We start from the raw sequence: 22,314 nt of genomic DNA, 5'->3' as shown, positions 1-22,314 counted from the left end.
TTTAGTTTTTTCTTTTGCCCTAACCAGGTACGTGGGGGGTTCCTTGCCTTTTGTGAGGTCTGAGTTCTTCTGCCAGCGTTCAGTAGGTGCTCCGTAGGAGTTGTTCCACGCGTAGATGTATTTCTGGTGTATCTGTGGGGAGGAAGGTGATCTCCGCGTCTTACTCTTCCGCCATCTTCCCGGAAGTCTAACATACAATATTATATCAGTTCCATGTGCTCTAGTTCTTATTCTTCTAGATCACATTGACTGCATACTGCACTACAATGAAATTTCTTCACCGTAAGAAAGCCTTCTACAGCCAATAGTTTATTTTACCCTCCACAACACAAACAACTCTCGATCTCTGGTGAAAAAGATCCAAGTACAAAAACTGTTCTATTCACAATAATAACTAATTTCTTAGAGATTTCCAAAAGATTTTTTTTTTTTTTTTTTTTGCGGTACGCGGGCCTCTCACTGTTGTGGCCTCTCCCATTGCGGAGCACAGGCTCCGGACGCGCAGGCTCAGCGGCCATAGCCGCTCCGCGGCATGCGGGATCTTCCCGGGCCGGGGCACGAACCCGTGTCCCCTGCATCGGCAGGTGGACTCTCAACCACTGCGCCACCGGGGAAGCCCCCAAAAGGTTTTAGTCATCACTGGCACATTAAATATTGGAATCTGGTAATTAGAATTGTAAACAACTCTGTAACTTCTACATTGGTCAACTAAATACCAATCTGGTCAAATTCTCCTTTTAGCACACTTGTTCTCCTTCTTACTTCAGGGAGTTTAGAAACAATAGCAAAACTCTCCAAGTGGATTTTATTGCACTTAAAACTACAATGACCACAAACTGGACGTGATAATGTGTAAAGGCTGGGCGCTGAGCTCCCGTTCGCCCCGCCGCCAGAGGGAGCTGAGAGCGAGCGGAGGAAGCAGAACCCTCGAGGAGGCCTGGGCGTCGCCGGAGATCCAAGTGTGGGGGACGTGTCTATCAATGCTTTTATATCCATGCTTTTTGAGTGCTAATTAGGAAATATTTGCCCACCCAAAGGTGACTAAGATTTCCTTCTAAGTTTTCTTTAATACATTTTTGTAGTTTTCAGTTTTACATTTAGGTCTATGACCCACCTTGCATTAACTTTTGTACATGTTGTGAGGTAATGGTCAAAGTTCAATTTTTTTTGCATATGACTATTCAATTATTGAAAATATTATTTTTTCCCTCATTGAACTGCATTTACACCTTTGTTGAAAATCAATTAGCCATATATGTATGGGCCTATTTCTTGACTTTCTTCTTTTTCACTGCTCTTTACTCCGATACCACATCGTCTTGATTACTGTAGCTTGAAATCAGGTAGTATAAGTCCTCTAACTTTGTTCTTTTTTTTTTTAACCAGGAACTTGATCTCCTTTTTAATTTATTTTTTCCTCCTGTTTCAGTTTCAAATAATTCAAAGAATTATAGGACTAGAGGCTTTAAATAAGCTACAATCAGCAATAGAATAGCCAACTATTTTGGCTATTCTAGATCCTCTGCATTTCCATATAAATTTTAGAATTGGCTTGTCAATTTATGCATCTTAGCAATATTGAATCTTCCAGTGTGTGAGCATAGGGTATCTTTCCATTTATTTAGATCTTTTATTGCTCTTAGTAATGTTTTGTAATTTTCAGTGTACAGGCCTTGCACATCTTTTGTCAAATTTATCCTTAAGCATATATCGTGAGGCTATTATAAATGATATTTTAATTTCAAATTCTAATTGTTAATTGCTAGCATATAGAGATGTAGTTGATTTTGAATATTGACCTTTTATCCTGCAACATTGCTAGACTATTTCATAGTTTTTTGGTATATTTCTTAGGATTTTCTATAGACAATGATGTTATATGTGAAAGGATAGATTTACTTCTTTACTTACAATCTGGGTTTCTTTTATTTCTTTTTCTTACCACACTGCAAGGGCTAGAACCTCCAGTAGAATGTTGAATAGAAGTGGGGTTGGATATTCTTGCCTTCTTGCTGATCTTAAAGAGAAAGCATTCAGTCTTTCCTCCATAGAGTATGATGTTAGCTGCAGGTTTTTCGAAGATGCTCAACATCATTAATCATCAGGGAAATGCAAATGAAAACCACAAGGAAATATCACCTCACACCTGTCAGGATGTCTATTATAAAAAAAAATACAAGAGGTAATGCATGCTGGTGAGGATGTGGAAAAAGGGGAACACTTGTACACTTGATGGGAATGTGAACTGGTGCAGCCACTATGGAGCTTCCTCAATAAATTAAAAATAGAACTGCCATATGATTCAGTAATCCTACTTTTGGGTATGCATCCAGAGGAAATGAAATCACTATCTCAAAGAGTTAATCTGTATGCCCATGTTCATCGCAGCTTTATTTACAACAGCCAAGGTATGGAAACAACCTAAGTGTCTGTCAACAGATGCCTGGATAAAGAAAATGTGGTGTGTGTGTGTGTGTGCGCACACATACACACACAATGGAATATTAGTCAGCCTTAAAAAAGAAGGAAATTCTGCCATTTGTGACAACATGGATGAACTTGGAAGGCATTATGCATGGTATCACTTATATGTGGAATCTAAAAAAAAAGTTGAACTCAGAAATAGAGAGTAGTATGGTGATTGCCAGGGGCTGGAGGGAGGGGAAAATAGGGAGGGGCTGGTAAAATGGTACAAAGTTTCAGTTATATGATGAATAAGGTCTGAGGATCTAGTCACATGGTGACTATAGTTGATAATACTACATTGTATAATTTAAATTTGCTAAGAGAGTGGAACTTAAATGTTCTCATCAAAAAAAAAAAAAAACAAAACCAAACAAACAAAAGAAAGTTTATATGTGAGGTGATGGATGTAATGGTGGGAATACTTTCATAATGTACACATATCAAATTATCATGTTGTACACTTTAAATATATCACAATTTCATTTGCTAATTATACCTCAATAAAGCTGAAAAATTTTCTATTCCCCTTTTTGATTTCTTTTTTTTTAATTAATTAATTTTTTGGCTGCGTTGGGTATTCATTACTGCATGCAGGCTTTCTCTAATTGCGGCGAACGGGGGCTGCTCTTCGTTGCGGTATGTGGGCTTCTCACTGCGGTGGCTTCTCTTGTTGCAGAGCACAGGCTCTAGGCACGCGGGCTTCAGTAGTTGCAGCACGTGGGCTCAGTAGTTGTGGGGCACGGGCTTAGTTGCTCCATGGCATGTGGGTTCTTCCCAGACCAGGGATCAAACCCGTGTCCTCTGCACTGGCAGGCAGATTCTTAACAACTGCACCACCAGGGAAGTCCCTTGATTTCTTCTTTGACGCAATACTTATATGTGTTATTTAGTTTCAAAATATTTGCATATTTGTCAAATACCTTTAAAAATTTATCTCTAATTTTATTCCATTTTGTTGAGAGAAAATACTTTGTCTGATTTGATTCTTTTAAGTTTATGGAGATTTGATTTATGGTCCACAGAATATGGTTGTATTAGTTTTCTGAGGCTGCCATAACAAGTTACCACAAACTTGATGTCTTAAAACAATAGAAATTTATTCTCTCACATTCTGGAGGGAAGAAGTCTGAAATCAAGGTGTAGGCAGTGTTGGTTCTTCCAAAGTCTCCTTTTGGAGACTTTGAGGGAGAATCTGTTCCATGTCTCTCCTCACCAGCTTCTGCTAGCTGCTGGCAATCCTTGGCATTCCCTGGCAGTAGATGTATCATTCTAATCTCTGCCTCTCTCTTCACATTGCCTTCTTCTCTGTGTCTCAAATCTTCCTCCGCCTTTCTTTTATAAGGATGCCTGTCATTGGATTTAGAGTTTACACTAAATTCATCATGATCTCATCTTGAGATCTTCAACTTAACTACATCTTCAAAAACCCTCTTTTCCAGAGGGCAGACAGCAGAAGCAAGAAGAACTACAATCCTGCAGTCTGGGGAACAAAAACCACATTCACAGAAAGATAGACAAGATGAAAAGGCAGAAGGCTATGTACCAGATGAAGGAACAAGATAAAACCCCAGAAAAACAACGAAATGAAGTGGAGATAGGCAACCTTCCAGAAAAAGAATTCAGAATAATGATAGTGAAGATGATCCAGGACCTCGGAAAAAGAAAGGAGGCAAAGATCGAGAAGATGCAAGAAATGTTTCACAAAGATCTAGAAGAATTAAAGAACAAACAAACAGAGATGAACAATACTATAACTGAAATGAAAACTACACTAGAAGGAATCAATAGCAGAATAACTGAGGCAGAAGAACAGATAAGTGACCTGGAAGACAGAATGGTGGAATTCCCTGCTGCAGGACAGAATAAAGAAAAAAAAATGAAAAGAAATGAAGACAGCAGAAGAGACCTCTGGGACAACATTAAATGCAACAACATTCGCATTATAGGGGTCCCAGAAGGAGAAGAGAGAGAGAACGGAGCAGAGAAAATATTTGAAGAGATTATAGTCGAAAACTTCCCTAACATGGGAAAGGAAATAGCCACCAAAGTCCAGGAAGAACAGTGAGTCCCATACAGGATAAACCCAAGGAGAAACACGCCAAGACACATAGTAATCAAATTGGCAAAAATTAAAAACAAAGAAAAATTATTGAAAGCAGCAAGGGAAAAAGGACAAATAACATACAAGGGAACTCCCATAAGGTTAACAGCTGATTTCTCAGCAGAAACTCTACAAGCCAGAAGGGAGTGGCATGATATACTTAAAGTGATTAAAGGGAAGAATCTACAACCAAGATTACTCTGCTAGGCAAGGATCTCATTCAGATTCGATGGAGAAATCAAAAGCTTTACAGACAAGCAAAAGCTAAGAGAATTCAGCACCACCAAACCAGCTCTACAACAAATGCTAAAGGAACTCCCCTTTAGGGAGTCATAGGAAATGACTGGTCATAAAATGGTCATAGGAACATACATATTGATAATTACCCTAAACGTGAATGGATTAAATGCTCCAACCAAAAGACACAGGCCTGCTGAATGGATACAAAACAAGACCCATATATATGCTATCTACAAGACACCCACTTCAGATCTAGGGACACATTCAGACTGAAAGTGAGGGGATGGAAAAAGATATTCCATGCAAATGGAAATCAAAAGAAAGCTGGAGTAGCAATTCTCATATCAGACAAAATAGACTTTAAAATAAAGAATGTTACAAGAGACAAGGAAGGACACTACATAATGATCAGGGGATCAATCCAAGGAGAAGATATAGCAATTATAAATATATATGCACCCAACCTAGGAGCACCTCAATACATAAGGCAACTGCTAACAGTGCTAAAAGAGAAAATCAACAGTAACACAATAATAGTGGGGGACTATAACACCCCATTTACACCAATGGGCAGATCATCCAAACAAGATAAATAAGGAAACAGAAGCTTTAAATGACACAATAGACCAGATAGATTTAATTGATATTTATGGGACATTCCATCCAAAAACAGCAGATTACACTTTCTTCTCAAGTGTGCATGGAACATTCTCCAGGATAGATCACATTTTGGGTCACAAATCAAGCCTCAGTAAATTTAAGAAAATTGAAATCATATCAAGCATCTTTTCTGACCACACGTTATGAGATTAGAAATGAATTACAGGGAAAAAAACGTAAAAAACACAAACACATGGAGGCTAAACACTATGTTACTAAATAACCAAGAGATCACTGAAGAAATCAAAGAGGAAATCAAAAAATACCTAGAGACAAATGACAATGAAAACACGCGATCCAAAACCTATGGGATGCAGCAAAAGCAGTTCTAAGAGGGAAGTTTATAGCTATACAAGCCTACCTCAAGAAATAAGAAAAATCGCAAATTCATGCAGTTTTGATTGCATTTCTCTGATGGCTAATGATGTTAAGCATCCTTTCATGTGCTTATTGGTCATTGTATATTTTCTTTGGAGAAAGGTCTATTCATATCTATGCCCATTTTAAAATTGGGCTATTTGTCTTTTAACTATTGAGTTGTAAGTATTCTCTCTACAATCTAGATATCAGGCATATGATTTACAAAAAACTGTCTCCCATTCTATGGATTGCTTTTTCACTTTCTGATGGTGTCCCTTGCAGCATAAAAGATTTTCATTTTGATGAAGTCTAATTTATCTGTGTTTTTCTTTCGTTACTTGTGCTTTTGTTGTCATACCTAAAGAACCTATTTTACAATCATGTAGTTTTATGTCCATATTTTCTTATAAGATTTTTATAGTTTTAGCTCTTAACTTAGATATTTGATCCATTAGGAGTTAATTTTTGTATATAGTGCAAGATAGGCATACAGCTTCATTCTTTTGCATATGGATATCCAGTTGTTCCAGCACCATCTGTTGAAAAGAATATTCTTTGCCATTGAATCCTCTTGGCACTCTTGCCCAAACTCAATTGGCCAGAAATGTGAGTGTTTATTTCTGGACTTTCAATTCTATTCCATTGATCTATATGTCAATCCTTATACCAGAACCATGCTGTCTTGATTACTGTAGCTTTGCAGTAAGTTTTGATATCAGGAAGTGCGACTCCTTCAACTTTGTTCTTCTTTTACAAATTGTTTTGGCTATTCTGGGTCCCTTGCAACTTTGTATGAATTTTCGGACCAGTTTGTCAATTTCTGCAAAAAATGCAGTTAGAGTTTTGAAAGGAATTACATTGAAATAGATCGATTTGGTGAGTATTGCCTTCTTAACAAGCATTAAGTCTTTTGATCTATTAAGTCTTTCTGTTTATTTAGGTCTTCTTAGATTTTTCAGTGATATTTTGTAGTTTTCAGTGCACAGTTTTGCACTTCTTTTGTTAAATTGACCTATAAGTATTTTATTGTTTTTGATGCTATTGTAAATTGAATTGTTTCTTTAATTTCATTTTAGGTTGTTCATTGCTAGTGTATAGAAATACAAATTATTTTTGTGTATTGATCTTTTATCCTACAAACTTTCTGAAGTCATTTCTAAACTCTAATAGTTTTCAGTGGATTCCTTAGGACTTTCTATATACTAGATCACATCATCTGCAAATAGAAATAGTTTTACCTCTTTTCCAATCTGGATGGATTTTATTTCTTTTTCTTGCCTAATTGCCCTGGCTAGAGCCTCCAGTCAGTTTAGCTTGTTGCTCTCATAGGGCTACCAGCCTCCTCTTAATTGCTTACAGCAAAATCTCCATTGTTTTTGAGGGTCCTTAAGTTTGAACTTCTCCACATTCTACTTGAAATAAAGTCAGTTCCTTTGGGGTTAATTTTGGAGCTCCCTCTTCTTAAGGACTGCCTATCTCCCTGGGCAAAATCTCTGAGCCACTCCTCCAGGCACTGGGTGAGGGTGGTAACTTCTGCTTTTCTCAACTGAAACTTCTTCTTATGAGTAAGCTGGGGCAAGGGCTATAGATGCTCTAGTATTTTTGGCCTGCTGTGTCTAGGGTAAAGTTTCCACTCTATGAATGGGGGCTGGATGGAGGAACGGAGCCTCCAGCCTCTCAGAAACATTCACTAGGAATTTAGCGTCTGCAGTTTGGAGTAGGAGGGGATGAGAAATGTTGGTGTCCTGCCCCTTTCAGTGAGATACTGTATCCCTCAATTGGGAGCTCAATGGAGAAGGAGCCTCATCTTTTTTGGCACATTTTCTCACAGTGGAGCTTGCATCTAGCTGAACTGGGAGTTGGGGGATAGAGTGGGTCATGGTTCAAGTGCCACAAACTTTAAATTTTCTGAGATTTTTTTTTTTTTTTTTTTGTGGTACGCGGGCCTCTCACTGTTGTGGCCTCTCCCGTTGTGGAGCACAGGCTCCGGACGCACAGGCTCAGCGGCCATGGCTCACGGGCCCAGCCGCTCTGCGGCATGTGGGATCTTCCCGTACCGGGGCACGAACCCATGACCCCTGCATCGGCAGGCAGACTCTCAACCACTGCGCCACCAGGGAAGCCCAATTTTCTGAGATTTAATAGAATTTCTTGAATAAATGTTTATTTGTTGTATACCCTTAGTACAATATCTGAAGACTTTAAACACTTTGGTGTTTAAAAAATAATTTTCACTAGTTGTTTCACTGGTGAACAGATCCACAGAGCACCTTATATTGCCATTCTGGAGGTAGAATCCGCTGAGCAGTCCATCCTCTTACATTTAACTTATTTGTGTTTTTATATTCAAATTTGGTTTCTTTTAGCCAATATATAGTTGTCTTGCACTTTCACCCAAGCCTACAATTGTTGTCTTTTAATGGAAGCATTTAGACTCTTTCTATTTAATTTTATGATTGTTATGTTTGGGTTTACATAGTCCATATCATTATTTTTTTTCTATTTGTCACATCTGTTCTTTGTTCCCAGTATCCTCTTTTTATGCCTTGTTTTGGAGTAATGTAGTATTTTTATGATTCTATTTTATGATTTTTTGGCTTATTTGCTGTACTTTTACTTTTTAGTAGTTTATTCAGGGTTTATAGTTTATAGTATACAACCACAATGTATCACAATATACTCTTAAGTAGTATTATACCACTTTGAATACAGTGTAATAATTTTACAACTGTATAATTCCATTTCACTTCTTGCAGCGTTTTTGCTTTTGTTGGCATACATTTTACTTTTTCTTATGTTATAAATGACAAAATATATGGGGTGTTTTTGCCTTAAACTGTCAATTTTTAAAAAATTAATTTATTTTTAATTTTTGGCTGCATTGGGTCTTTGTTGCTGTGTGCGGGCTTTCTCTAGTTGCGGTGAGCAGGGGCTAGTCTTCGTTGCAGTGTGTGGGCTTCTCACTGCAGTGTCTTCTCTTGTTGCGGAACACAGGCTCTAGGCGCACAGGCTTCTGTAGTTGTGGCTTGCGGGTTCTAGAGTACAGACTCAGTAGTTGTGGTGCACGGGCTTAGTTACTCTGCGGCATGTGGGATCTTCCCAGACCAGAGCTCAAACCTGTGTCCCCAGCATTGGCAGACACATTCTTAACCACTGCACCACCAGGGAAGTCCAAACTGTCAATTTTTAAAGTTGTTTTAAAAATGAGAAAATGGGTGATTGATATTTACACGCTTATTTATCATTTCTGGTGCTTTTTCATTCTTTGTTTGAGTCTTATTTTCCATCTGGTATCATCTTCATTCTATCTGAAGGACTTTTTAAAACTTTTTTTTGTGTGCAGGTTTGCTGATGAATTCTTTGAGCATTTGTATCTCTAAAAAAGTCATTATTGGGGCTTCCCTGGTGGTGCAGTGGTTGAGAGTCCGCCTGCCGATGCAGGGGACACGGGTTCGTGCCCTGGTCCGGCAAGATCCCACATGCCGCGGAGCGGCTGGGCCCGTGAGCCATGGCCGCTGAGCCTGTGTGTCCGGAGCCTGTGCTCCACAACGGGGAGGCCACAACAGTGAGAGGCCCGCGTACCGCATTAAAAAAAAAAAGTCATTATTTTGTCTTCATTAGTGAACATTATTTTATCTTGGGTTTCAAATTCAGTGTGACAATTCTTTTCTTTCATTACATTAATGATGTTACTCCACTGGTTTTTTTTTGTTTTGTTCTGTTTTTGCAGTACGCGGGCCTCTCACTGTTGTGGCCTCTCCCGTTGTGGAGCACAGGCCCCGGACGCGCAGGCTCAGTGGCCATGGCTCACGGGCCCAGCCGCTCCGCGGCATGTGGGATCTTCCCGTACCGGGGCACGAACCCGTGTCCCCTGCATTGGCAGGCGGACTCTCAACCACTGCACCACCAGGGAAGCCCCCTCCACTGTTTTTTGGTTCCCACTGCTTCTGAAGAGAAATGTGCTGTTATATTTTATCTTTGTTCCACCTTACATAATGAGTCTTTTTTTCCTCTGGATGCTCTTAAGATTTTCTTTTTTATACCTTTTAAACATTTTGATTATAGTGTGCCTTGGTGAAGTTTTATGTTTCTTATGCTTGGGATTCATTGAGCTTCTTGGATGCGGGTATACGGTTTGCACTAAATTTGGAAAATTTTCAGCTATTATTTTTGTAAATATTTTTGTGTTCACCTTCTTTCAGCAACTTCTAATATATAGGCTATTTAAAGTTGTCATACATTTCACTGTTCCTCCATTCCTTTTTAAGGAAGCTTTCTCTTGCGCTTCATTTTGGATTTTTGTTGTTGTTGTTTTGGGGGCTTTTTTGTTTTTAAAATTTCTTGGCTGCACCGTGCAGCATGCAGAATCTTAGTTCTCCGACCAGGGATTGAACCCCTGCCCACTGCATTGGAAGCTCGGAGTCTTAACCGCTGGACTGCCAGGGAAGTCCCCATTTTGGATGTCTTTAAAATCTCTTTATGTTTCAAGTTCACTAGTCTTTTCTTCTGAAATGTCTAATCTGCTGTTAATTTCATCCAGTGTATTTTTTTTTTTTGTCTAAGACCATGTGTTACTCATCTCTGGAAGTTCAATTTGAGTCTTTTAAAAATAATGTCACAAGAGTCATGTACCAAAATGTTCATTGCAGCTCTATTTACAATAGCCAGGATATGGAAGCAACCTAAGCGTCCATCAACAGATGAATGGATAAAGAAGATGTGGCAATATATACAATGGAATATTACTCAGCCATAAAAAGAAATGAAATTGAGTTGTTTGTAGTGAGGTGGATGGATCTAGAGTCTGTCATACAGAGTGAAGTAAGTCAGAAAGAGAAAAACAAATACCGTATGCTAACACATATATATTGAATCTAAAAAAAAAAGGTCATGAAGAACCTAGGGGTAAGACGGGAATAAAGACACAGACCTACTAGAGAATGGACTTGAGGATATGGGGAGGGGTAAGGGTAAGCTCTGACAAAGTGAGAGAGTGGCATGGACATATATACACTACCAACGTAAAATAGATAGCTACTGAGAACCAGCCGTATAGCACAGGGAGATCAGCTCGGTGGTTTGTGACCACCTAGAGGGGTGGGATAGGGAGGGTGGGAGGGAGGGAGACGAAAGAAGGAGGAGATATGGGAACATATGTATATGTATAGCTGATTCACTTTGCTGTAAAGCAGAAACTAACACACCATTGTAAAGCAATTATACTCCAATAAACATGTATAAAAAAATAAAAAATAATGTCATGTCTTCTATTAGCATACTTAATTTTTCCTCTATTTTCTTCAACATGTAGAATACTTTTATAATAGCTGTTTTAATGTCCTTCTCAGGTAACTTTATCACCTGTGTTATTTCTGAGTCTGTTTTATATTGATTAATTTTTCTCTTCATTACTGATTGCATATTCTGCCTCTGTGCATGACTAATAACTTTTTACTGATGCCAGACATTGTGAATTTTATCTTCTTAGGTTACGAATTTTATAATAACAGTAGTAATAATTCGTTTAAGTGATTTTGAGCTTCGTACTGGGACACAGATGAGTTACTCGGAAACAGCTTTATCCTTTTCAGGCTTGCTTTCAAGCATTATTAAGAGGGGACCAGAACAGTCTTTAGTCTAGGGTGAATTTTCCTGACTACCAGGGTAATACCTAGCTGAGAAATCCACCCAATACCCTGAATAGTTTGAGGTTTTTTCACCTCTGGCAGGTGAGAAGATAAACTATTTCCACCCCGCTGAGAGCTCTGAAGTCATCCACCCATTCCTTTTTGGTGGTTCTTTTTCCAGCCAGAATTCAGCAGGAGACTCCCAAGGGAACCCTCTGCAGCTCTCCAAGCTCTCTCTCTCTTTCTCTCTCTCTGCAGTCCTCCCCCATCCATCCAGCTCCCTTTTCTCTGGTCCTGTGCTCTAGGAATTCTAGCTGCCTTGGCCTCCCGGAATGCTGAACTCTGTTTCCTCAGCTCTGGGAGAATGCTGGCCTCTGTCTGGGTTCCCTTTCCCTGAACTGAAGCCGGGAAAGCCTCTCCAGGAAGTAAACTTGGAGAAATCGTAGTGCACACCACATTTTTCCCCATCTCTCAGGTATCAACATCCTGCATGCCTGTTGTACCACATCCGAAAACTGTCACTTCCAATTTTCTAGTTATTTAAAGTGGGAGGATAAATCCAGACCCTGTTACTCCATCATGGCCAAAACCAATTCTTAGTTCAGTCTTAATTAGTCCTTGAATGCTCTGTTCAGAGGATCAGTTATCTTTCTCATATGACGTGTGTGCGTGCTGTGATGAAGAGGTTCAGGGAAACTCCTGAGGTTCTGTCAGTGTAAAGATGTAACTGCTGTTGCTATCCTGACAATTACCACTGTTGATGATGATGAGAAGGCATCATGTGTAAAGCATGTGGCAGCCGAGCATGAGTTAAAGAGCACCTGCTATACTAGAGGCGGAAGAGAATGTTGTTTTACGTCAGGACAGAGTCAGAGAGCACAGTGTGTGAATCCAGGCTTTGCCATGAACTAGTGGAGAGACCCTGGGCAAGCTGTCTAACTCTTTGATACCTCAGTCTCCTTGCCCATTGTTCTATTAGCAGAATCAGGGGTGAATGTGGCCTGTTGCAGCCATGCAAAGGAGGGAGTGCCAGGAAGGAGGTTGTGAAGGGTCAGCTGGGGCAAGGGGCAGAGGATTCCTAGAACGTGGGGCCTCAGAATGCCTTGCCCAGCAGCAGGCAGAGGTGGGTTCAGCCTTGGACATGATCCTGCAGGTGACTAAGAGGTCTCTGGAGGACAAGACCCACAGGATGGATTCTCCAGCCCACAGGACATGCACAGAGAGGAGTGGTCACTGAGACTGAGAGTACTCCGAATATCTGGTCTTTCCAATTCATGCGGTGGGGACCACATTTCTTTCCGGGATTATGCAGATGCGGTCTTGATTGGCTTTGACTGTGTTTCTGATGTCAGTGGCTACTGCTGTCACTGACATTGATGTGGAATAAGGCACAGACAGGGGTAATGGGCAGGAGCTCTGTGACCAGACAGACCTGGGTATGAGTATGGTGTTTCCCCCTCTGGTGAGCTTGAGTAAGTTAGTGAGCTGATGTACAGTACATCAGTTTATTCATCTGTAAAATAGTGATTAATAATAATAACCACCTCCCAAGGATGTTAGAAGGAGTTAACTGATGGTTAAAATAGAGCATCTCTGGAAACAATAATAATGACAAAAACATTAATAATACTGGCTAATATTTATCTCACATTTATTCTGTGCCAGGCCCTGCGAAAACTCTTATTGGGATCATCTCACTTACACCTCGTGAAAGCTTGTGAGGATTGATACTATTACACAGTGGAGAAGATGGAGGAACAGAGAGAGAAAGGGAATGAACCAGTCACACAGCTGATATGAAGAGGACAAGCTGAGATCGACACTCAGGAAAATGCCAGAACCAGTGCCAGTGTTCGGGCTGGGCCGTGGAGAGATCTATTCCAGATGGGGCTCTGCTGGGGCTGAAAAGTAGCAGAAGGAATCAGAGTGGGCTGCTGTGGGCAGTGAGTACTGGGAAGATACACCGAGTGGACGAAGGGGTTGAAGGGCAGTGATGATGCCTACCGACGCGGGGGATTGGAGTGTCGACTGAGGACCCTAGGAACGGAGGAGAAAGAGGACGGTATGGGAATCAGAGGGAACATCACTGGCTGAGAACAAGGACCCTTCTGGATGTTAATGTTAACTCCTGAATTTGTTCGTTCATTCATTCACTCATTCATTACTTCACAAACCATTTCCTGAGCTCCTGCTGTCTTCTAAAAGGGCTCCAAAAAGGAGCGCTCAGACTCAATCCTGCTCCCAGACATATTGTTCTACATGACTTACACAGAGATAGACTGAACCACAATTTTTGTGAATTTAATTTCTATCATTAAAAAAAAGAAGAAGAATATGACAAGAACCCAGACTTCCGGCTTCTCTGGGAAAATCACAACCCCTGCCCATGCAGGGGTCTCATTCCTGCACAAAGATAGTAGGCGATAGCAGCATTGTGGATGCCCCCTCAGACAGGGTAAGGGTCTGGGGTCTGCGCCAGCCCCATCTTCTCTATCGTACCCACACGCTGGCCTCCGCCTGGGTTCCCGCTCCCTGCACTGATGCCTGGAAATCCTCTCCAGAAGTAGGCTGGGGGAAAGTGTAGTGCTCACCTCATTTTCCCCCTTTTCTCAGGTATCAGCATCCTGCATGCCTGTTGTAGTGCATCTGAAGACCGTCACTTCCAAAGTTTTAGTTACTTAAAGTGGGAGGATAAATCCAAACCTGCTCATTCATCGTGGGCAGAACCAATTCCTAAGTCAGTCTTAATTAGTCCTTGAATGCTGTGTTCAGAGGATCGGTTCTCTTACTCGTCTGACATGTGTGTGTGTCCTGTGATGAAGAGGTTGAGGGATGCTCCCAAGGAGTTTACATCAGTGTAAAGATGTAACAACTGTTGATATCCTGACAATTACCACTATTTATGATGCTGAGGAGGTTGTTGTGAGGGTCTGGGGTCTGCACCAGCCCCATCTTCTCTATCGTACCCACACCGGAAGCCGATTGGCAGGGAACATTTACCATACCCATGTGCTGCCCTTCCCTACCCTCACATGAGCTGCGCTCCCTAATGCACAATAACTGCCTGGCCCTGGGGCATGTAAATTTGAGAACCCTGTTGCTGGAGACCCTCCAGATGCCCTCACACAAAAATGCTCTGTGGTACAGGTATTGTTTTCACCACATGACTTTGCTTTAGACAGAGTTATTCAAATAATACGTGAATAAGTGGCTGCTGTGAAAGATTCCATTAGTACATCAGTACATGGACTACACAGGTCATCACATTCCTCCACATTCTCTGCTTCCTGGGCCTACCAGTGGGGCTAGTTATAGGTGCTTCCTTGCTCCTTTCAAAAAATATTTCTCTGTATTTAAACCACACACACACACACACACACACACACACACACACACACACACACACACACAGCAGGCCCCACTATGAGCATCTCCCATTTGCTTCCCCTCCCACCTAATATTAACAGCATGTCCTGAAGAAGATCCCTCTGATCAGTACACACTGGTCCCCTCATGCTGTTCCATGGCCAGTGTGTGCTCCATGGTATAACATGAACCACTCACCGTTTGTTTACAACCCAACCATCATCGACTCTTAATGGACATAAAGAGGTTTTACACAATTGTTTGCTACTATCTTCCTTCTACACACAACTCTGTGAATGTGTGTGTTGATTATACATTTTTAAAGTGGAGCTGCTGGGTCAAAACTCAGTCATTCACCAATCATCCACTGAGCACCTACTATGTGCTGGGCACTGGGGAGACTGGCCGTACTAGACAAAAAAAAAGAGTCTCTGCCCTCACCGACCTAGCATTGTAAGGATTTTTCACTTTGATACATGCTGCCACGATGCTGTCCATCAGTGGTGCAGGAGAAGTAAAGCTTGTTTACTGGCTCCTCACATCACTCTTGGGGCAGACGCTCTGCTGCAGTGAACAGGATGCTTAGACCTTTGCTCCCTTCAAGATCTTCAGGGTCTGGCGATGAAGACTGTTCGTTTGGATGTGTTGGGGGGTAAGGAAGGAGGGAGGGAAGGGAAGGAACAGTTCACAAATAACGTGGTGGAGGGAGGTAGGAATCCTAGAGTCCACCACTTAGTTGTGTAGGAGGGACGCTGAGCCTGGTTAGAAATGCAAATTCTCGGGCCCCACCAAGGACCCACTGAATCAGAAACTCGGGGATGGGGGGTAGCAATCAGTGTTTTAACAAGCCCTCCAGGTGACTGCGATGCATGCTACAGTTTCACATTCACATTAGACCCACCAGAATAACCACAGGACTGAAGTGAGAAACAGCACCCCCTCCCCCACCGCCCCGGGGTATCACCTCCTGGGGGTGTCCGGTTCACCCCTTCATTTCTACCTGGTCACATTCAGGCGGGGATGGCAACGGGGCGAGAGATTGGCTCCGGGATTGCGGGGCCAGAAAGCGTTCTGGGCGCTGATTGGTCGCCGCGAGATGGCCGGAATAAGCTCTTCCGGTGCGCAAAGCGGAGCCGGAAGTCCCGCTATTCCCTCCCCCTCCCCGCGCAAGGCGGTAGCCGAGTTGGAGTTCAGGGCGAGAGCGTGTTCGTGTGCGCGCTGGCGTTTTCAGAACGTACATTTCTCTGAGTTGGCCCACTCCAGAACTGGCTGTCCCGACGGGCATAGCTAGAAAGGGCGAGGATTCCGCTAGGGTACATGTACGGGGTAACAGAACGGTGACAGAGCCCATGGTCTTATCTCATGTAGTCAGTGTCCTTGGGACCCCTGAGAGATGTCCCCTTTCCTAACGGAACCGAAGGCACGGTAGTCCTTTCCACCGATTACAGTCAAGGACAAAGGCCTGCCCCTCACCAGGCCTTCTGATCCCAGTCTGGAGCTTTACCCCTCCTGCCCGTTGGGAGACTGTGGCTGGCTTGCCCCACTAGGCCCATCCTGTATTACCCAGGGAGGCACAAGCAATCACAAGGCCCAGCACAGAGAAAACTTCTTGTAATGCTCCCTGTTACAGTGGTGTCACTGCATGGAGGTAACTTTCCAAGTAGGAAGACTTTTTCCCAAATCCAAGACTCCAGAGAATTGCGAGGGTTTCATCCTAACTTTGTCCTCCCTCCCTTTGGGCACCGGCCAGCAATGGTCCGCGGGCATCTACATCCGCTGTTCCCCGATCCCACCACCAAGGGGCGCGCGAAATGAAACGGTTCTGTCGTGGAACGTACCACTGAGGGGTAGAGGGAAGTCCTTCGAGTCGGGAAGGAACCATTCGGGAGGGGGCGTCCGTTCTGGAATAATCCATTGAGCTCTGTGACAACACTGAGGGTCCCCTTACACCGCGTCGGGCATCGACCACGGGTCCCAGCGGAGGCACTCAGGGCGCCGCTGGGTCCATCCCCATTGTAACCGCTCCATCTTCCCGGCACATTCGAGGCCGAGGGGACACCGGGTTCTCAGCCTGCAGCCTTCTTTTCTATCTACTCCAGGGTCACCCCTTCGTTTCTGCATGGTCACATCCAGGTGGGGAGAGCAACGGAGCAAGAGATTGGCTCCGGGATGCGTGTATGTGTGTGTGGGGCGGGGGGGTCGAAATCGAGAAAGCGTTCTGGGCGGCGATTGGTCGCCGCGAGATAGCTGGAATAAACTCTTCCGGGGTGTCAAGCGGCGCCGGAAATCCCGCTATTCCTGCCCCTCCCTCCTCGCCTGCCCAGTTCCCATTGGCTGTCTCTCTGGGACAGGCACAGTGGTCGCCGAGTTGACGCTCAGGGTGAAAGGTGTGCGTGTGCGTGTGCGTGTGCGTGTGCGCACGCGGGCATTTTCAGAGTGTACATTTTTCTCCGAGTTTGACTACTCCAAGACTGACTATCCGTAAGGGGCTGATTAGCTGCCCGGGTCGGTGGCGAGGTTCGGCGCAGTCGCTGGCTGTGCAGGGTGACGGTGGTGGTGTCTTTCCGCGAGCTCTTACAGTCTTGTTTAGCCTTCACTCAGTCTGGAGCGTGTGGCACCGCAGGGTCAGTCGCGCAGATTCATATAATTAAGGCCAAGGAGGGGTCACCAAACTTTTTTGGTGTCTCTCCCTGGGAAGTAACGTGTGTCGTGCAGTTTGGAGATGTGTACCGCTACGTCTGACATCCCAGATGCTGTTTGAGTACATTTGGCGTCTGTGAGCATTTTGGGGAGTTTTTGGTGAATGGGATATTTTATCTGGGTGGGTTTTGTGAGCCATGGTACAAAGTCTGTAGGGATTTGTGTCCTTGTAGACCTGGGTGTGCATTTTCTGAGCTTTTGGGCATTAGAGTCACTGGGTGTTAGACCCTTATGTAGACGTCTGTACCCCAACGTGTGAGGCCTTTGAACTGTTGTGATTCTGGGTCCCAAGGTGTGATGTCTCTGAGCTGCTTTAGGAAGGGGTTTGTCTAAAGGTGTAAAGTATCTGAGCTGTTTGGGGTCTGTGTGTCAGTAGTAAAATCTCTTACCATTTTGGCTGTGAGGTCTCTGTCCCGGAACTGAGGGAGTTGGAAACCCGGCAGGTATGATTCCGAAGCCTGGAACCCGACGTGCTGATGGTGCGTTGTTGAGGGTGTCACTTGTCTCCTGGAGTCTCAGTACGTATCATAATCAGTCAAATGGGGCCAGTGCCCACCTTGGAGGGTACCTGTGCATGTTAACAGTGTGTGTAAAGGGCCCGGCTCCCAGCTATGGTTCAGCAAATGTTTTCTGAGCGCCTGCCATGTACGTGAGTACTATTCGAGGAGTTTGTGACAGGACAAAACTGACAAAGTCTCATTTCATAGAGTTGGTCAATAAGTAAATCAAGGGTGGCAGGTGCTATGTATGAAGAAAGATAGGGCTGGACCAGGGGAAAGGGTATGTGGAGATGATGTTATTATTTTATTCAAGGTAATCAGGGAAAGTCTCCCTGAAGGATGACGAATGAGCAGAGACCTGGAGGAAGTGAGGGAGCACGCCGTGGGATTACCTGAAGGAAGAGCATTCCAGGCAGAAGGAACAGCAGGTGCCACAGTCCTGGCGGGGCAGTCTACTTGGCGTGCTCCTGGATATCAAGGAGTCCTGTGATGCACTGGGTCCAGCACGTAGCACTCATTGAAAGGTGTCTGGTGCTGCTCTCTGTGTTTGTCCCACAATCTGTGGTCATCCCCATTTCACAGATGAAGGACCCGAGGCTCCAAGATGTGCCCTGCACCTTCTCTCCTGCTTACACCTGAAATTACTGAAGAGGGGTGAAACTTTCTAGCCCATCATGAGAGACAGAGGGCCTGAGTGTAAGAGCTGCAGGGAGGACACCGTCCACACTGAATGTCAGCCAACCAGCGGAGATCAGTTATAAAATGGGAATCATGCCCCTCATAACATTGCTACTCTTGATGGAGGGCAGGACTTAAGAATGAGAAAGGAACTGGGGCAAAGGAGAGAGGCAGGAAGGGGAAGCTGGAGGACAGTGAGGAAAAAACCCACTGGCTTCATCATATTGCTTGGATTTGGCCCAGTTCACCTTGATTAACTGATATATTCACTTTTCCCCTGTCCCTACCCTTTCTTTCCCTTCCCTTCTCTTCTCTTTTGTGCCTGAGCAGTTCAGTCCTAAAGCCATTAGGTGTTGACGGGCAAGGCAAGTATATGCGTGTAGGGGCATCCCAATTTGGGAGGTCAGAGCCCAAGGTGGTAAGGAGGATATCCCTGGGGGTTCTGTGGGGAGGTGGTTAACTGGCTCAGGGATTCAGGCTTGAGTGAGGTGTGGAAGTCAAGGGCAGGGGATGGTTCAGCATAGCACGTGGGGAGGACCTCTTTGTGGAGGAGGGATGGCTTATATGCATTGGGATTTGTCAACTCAGTGAATATATAAGGATGGTGGGAGCCACGTCTGTCACTTTTGGAAGAGGGAATTTCCAATATGGAAAGGAGGTAAACTGGAACAACTTCTGAGGAGTTCTACTGGAATTAAAGGTCTCCGTGAGAACTCCTGGTTTTCAATAGATATGTGTGCATATGTGGATAGATTGATATAGAAATATATATATGTGTGTGTGTGTGTGTGTGTGATTGTGTTCACACATATATTCCAAACTTCCTGAAAACAGCAACATCCCAATGACAATAAGTACACCTACCGCTAGATCCTAGCTTCTGAATACCATTCTCCGCTAAATGCTGGGTTCCCAGGCTGAGGAGAGAAAGGATTAATGAGCCTGGCTCAACTTGTCATGTCAGTAATAAGGGAAAGTTAAGGAATGATGGGGAGATGTCAGGGGGACACAGAATATAGCTGGAGGGCTCTCCCACCGGAAAAGCTGGGGACTCTTTTATCTTTTCCAGCTTCTCTGAGGTATTATTGACATATAGCATGTAAGTTTAAGGTGCACAGTGTGATGATTTGATACACGTAGGTAGGGCAAAACGATTACCACAATAAGGTTAGTTAGCACTCTATCCCCTCACAGAATTACCTTTTTAAAAATTGTGGTGATAACATTTCAGATCTACCCTCTTAGCTTTCAATATACGATACAGTTTTGTTCCTTATACTCAGCATGCTGTACATTAGATCCCCATAACTTATTCATCTTGTAGCTGGAAGTTTGTACCGTTTGACCAATATTTCCCCCAGCCCCTGGCAACCGCCATTCTAAACTCTATTTCTGTGAGTTTGACTTTTTTAGAGTCTACATATAAGTAGAACATACAATATGTCTTTCTTTCACTTACTTCACTTAGCATAAAGCCTTCCAGGTCCATTCGTGTTGTTGCAAAAGGCAGGATTTTCTTCGTTTTTGTGGCTGAATAATATTCCGTTGTATATGTCACCACATTTTCTATATCCATTCATCCCCTCCATGGCCACTTAGTTGCTTACATATCTTGGTTGAAGCTGCATTGTAAATTGTGACGTTGGTGTTAGTCCTCCAACTTTGTTTTTCAAAATTATTTGGCTATTCTAGTTCCTTTGCCTTACCCCAGAAATTTTATCATCAGTTAGTCTATATGTACAAAAAAATCCTTGCCTGGATTTGTGATTGGAATTGTATGAAATTGATGGATCTATTTGGGGACTATTGACATCCTAATTATATTGAATTTCTCAACAGATGAACGCAGTATGTGTCTCCATTTTGTTAGGTCTTCTTATATTTCTTTTCCTCAGCATTTTGTAGTTTTGAGCATACAGATCCTGCTTATGTTTCGCTAGGTTTTGGGGGGAAGCTATTATAAATGGTATGCACAAGTCTTTTTTTTTAAAATTTCCTAATTGTTCATTGCTAGTACAGGCAAATATGCCTGATTTTTTGGTGTTGAGCTTGTATCCTGCGACCTTGTTAAACTCACTTCTTAGTTATAGGAGTTTTTGTTAATAGATTTCATGGGATTTTCTAGGTAGATAATCATGTCATTGGTGGATGGGAGCAGTTTGATTTCCTCCTTCCCAATCTCTAAACCATTTGTTTCTTTTTCTTTTCTTACTGGAGTGGCTAGGACTTCCAGTACAATGTTGACTTATAGCTATCCTCCTGGCCTGGTTCCTGATCTTAGGGAGAAAGCATTTAGTCTCTCTCCATCAAGTAGGATGGAGGGGCGGGTATTTTTGTAGATGCTCTGTGTCAGGTTAAGAAAGCTCCCTTCTACTCCTGGTTAGCTGAATGTTTTCATCATGAACGACTGTTGAATTTTGTCAGATACTTTTTCTGCATCAACAGATAACGATCATGTGGTTCTTTATCTTTGGTATGCTACTATGCTGGCTTGATTGATGTTTTAATGCTGCACCAGCTTTGCATTTCGGGGATAAACCTCACTTGGTCATGGTGTATTATTCTTTTTATATATTGAATTTGATTTGCTACTACTGTCTTTGTTTGACTTTGGTATCAGGGTAATGCTAATCTGAAAAAAGAACTCAACAAGTGTTCCCTCTCTTCTGTTTCCTTGAAGAGATTGCGTAGAATTGCTGTCATTGCTTCTTAAATGTTTGGCAGGATTTTCCAGGGGTACCATCTGGCCCTGGAGATTCCTTTTCTGTAAGTTTTTCAACTACAGACTCAATTTTAAAAATAGATGATCTGTTTCTTTTTGGCTGAGCTTTGATAGTTTGTTCCATTTCGCCTAAATTGCCAAAAGTAATTATGTAGAATTATTCATAGAATCCTTTTAATTTCTGTGGGATCTGTAACCTATTTCATTCCTGATGTTGGTAAGTTGTGTCTTTAGTTATCTTGCCTTTTTTTTTTTTTTTTGTCTGTCTGGGTAGAAGTTTATGAATTTGTATTGACCTATTGAAAGAACCAGCTTTGGGTTTCGTTGATTAACTCTATTCTTTTTCTGATAACTGTTCCAATCTCTATTTCCCTTATTTGCTTGCTTTGAATTTATTTGGATTTTCTTTTTCTAGTGTCTTAAGGTGGAAGCTATCATTATTGATTTGGGTTCTTTATTCTTTCTAATAAGATAAGCATTTGATGCTGTACATTTACGGCTAAGCACTGCTGTACCTGCATCCTGCAGATTTTGGTAGGTTGTTTTTTCATTTTCATGTTGCTTAAATTAATTTGTAACTTTCCTTGATCCTTGCTCTTTGGTCCATGGATTATTTAGAAGTATGTGATTTAATTTCCTTGTGTTTGGAGATTTTCCTCCTAACTTTGGCTTACTTATCGGTGGTTTTTCTCTTTTGGTCAGACGACATTCTTTGTATGATTGCAGTTATCTTGCAATTGGTCATATTTGTTTTATGACCCAGGATATAGTCTACCTTGGTGAAACTTCCATATGCACTTGAAAAGAATGTGGTATATTCGGCTATTGTTATGTGGAGGGTTCTATACCTGTGAGAACATTCGGTTCACCCATGCATTCTAATTTGCTTTCTCT

At 42.7% G+C, this 22,314-nt stretch overlaps 3 long non-coding RNA genes across 3 annotated transcripts in view; 1 reads left to right on the top strand and 2 right to left on the bottom strand.

Moving 5' to 3' along the window:
- The window catches only part of LOC125963005 (uncharacterized), a 406,444-nt gene that overhangs the window by 341,762 nt on the left and 42,368 nt on the right, over window positions 1–22,314 (bottom strand). The window lies entirely within an intron of this gene.
- Window positions 13,089–16,998, bottom strand: LOC125963015 (uncharacterized). The gene is made up of 2 exons (XR_007474775.1): window positions 16,659–16,998; window positions 13,089–13,355 (listed from the first exon to the last, which is right to left on the bottom strand). It is a non-coding gene; the product is annotated as an uncharacterized LOC125963015 (long non-coding RNA).
- LOC125963008 (uncharacterized) lies at window positions 17,146–21,342 on the top strand. The gene is made up of 2 exons (XR_007474767.1): window positions 17,146–18,038; window positions 18,334–21,342. It is a non-coding gene; the product is annotated as an uncharacterized LOC125963008 (long non-coding RNA).

This window comes from Orcinus orca, chromosome X (assembly GCF_937001465.1).
Source record: "Orcinus orca chromosome X, mOrcOrc1.1, whole genome shotgun sequence".
Lineage (NCBI taxonomy): Eukaryota > Metazoa > Chordata > Mammalia > Artiodactyla > Delphinidae > Orcinus > Orcinus orca.
This window is presented reverse-complemented; position numbering and strand designations above follow the sequence as displayed.